General features: G+C 59.4%; 1 protein-coding gene across 1 annotated transcript in view; it reads left to right on the top strand.

Annotated features, from left to right (window-relative positions):
* LOC104514000 (metabotropic glutamate receptor 4) overlaps positions 1-1,195 on the top strand; it is a gene marked incomplete at both ends in the record, with an annotated part of 37,762 nt that overhangs the window by 1,265 nt on the left and 35,302 nt on the right. The window lies entirely within an intron of this gene.

The following is a 1,195-nucleotide window of genomic DNA, read 5'->3' as shown; positions in this document are numbered from 1 at the left end:
GGCAGCTATCGTGGACGGGGTGCAGGGATGTCCGTGTCCCCTCTCTGCTCCAGCCCAGGGGACATCATCCATGCTGGGGACACTTGTCCTGGCTGTCCAGGGGGGAACAGGGAGCTCAGGGCTGTGGTGGAACAAGGGCTGGCTCTCCCTCCTGTGCTTCGTGCCAGCCGCAGGAAAGCCGAGGAGTTGATAATTACTTTCCCTCTTGCTGTGCATTTATTTATCCGCAGCAACGTCCCTGGGCTAGAGAGTGTTTGAGCAGGAGCCCCCTCCGCAGCAAACGGCAGCGAGAAATGTAAATACTCCGCACGCCCAGCAGCCCTGGGAGCCCCGAGCCGCCCCGGAGTGGGGTCCCAGCTCTGCCTCCCCTCCCAGCACCCCAAAACTCCCTGGTTCTGCAGGGCTGATGCCGTTCTCCTTTCTTCTCTTTCCTCCCCCTCCTCTTCCTCCGCCGGCCCGGCGTGCCGAGAGCGCTGGCTGCCCTCCTGGGAGGGCTGGAAGCTGTTAGCGAAGACGGAAAAAACAGATCGCTGATGGAGTTTGATTTTTCTGGGTCCCTTTTTAAAGAAGTGTTAATGTTCCAGGCGATGAGTGAGAGGGCTATTCAATAATTAAAATAATATAAATTAGAGGGAGCGGGAGGAACTTAAAAGCTATTTGCTGAGACAAAAATGATTGAATGCTTGCTTCAGAGAGGAGGCAGGAGAGTGACAGTCGGAGGAGTGGGGGGACCTACATCCTTTCTAGGTTATTGGCGGGTTTTATTCTCCCCTTTCTTCTCCGACTTTGATCCCTGTGGGCAGAGCAGCCGTGACCCGAGCAGGGAGGGTGTCAGCAACCCCAGATGCCCCCGCGCCCCGGCCTTGCACCCGGGCATTGGTGCTGCGGAGGCCACGTCTGAACCCCAGAGTCAGCACCCAGCGTTTGTCTCAGCCCATGAGACGAGGGGGTGGGTAGGGGATGGAGACCTCAAAACCTCCAGGAGGGAGGATGCAGGATGAGCTTAACCCTTCCTAGACAGCAGCGAATCCCTGCGTGTGGGTGAGGGGGTGTGCCTGCGGGTGGGTGAACTCCCCGGTGGTCCCCAGCACAGGGACATCGTTCCCAAGGGATGCAGGGATGGGGGCACAGCCACGTTCCTCCAGCAGCAGGGGCTTGGGGGGGGGGGTTTTCCCCTCCTGGGCCCGGCCTGGGA

Source organism: Eurypyga helias, unplaced genomic scaffold, assembly GCF_000690775.1.
Source record: "Eurypyga helias isolate BGI_N326 unplaced genomic scaffold, ASM69077v1 scaffold13318, whole genome shotgun sequence".
NCBI lineage: Eukaryota > Metazoa > Chordata > Aves > Eurypygiformes > Eurypygidae > Eurypyga > Eurypyga helias.
The sequence above is the reverse complement of the archived record's forward strand: the minus strand, read 5'-3'. Positions and strand labels throughout refer to the sequence as shown.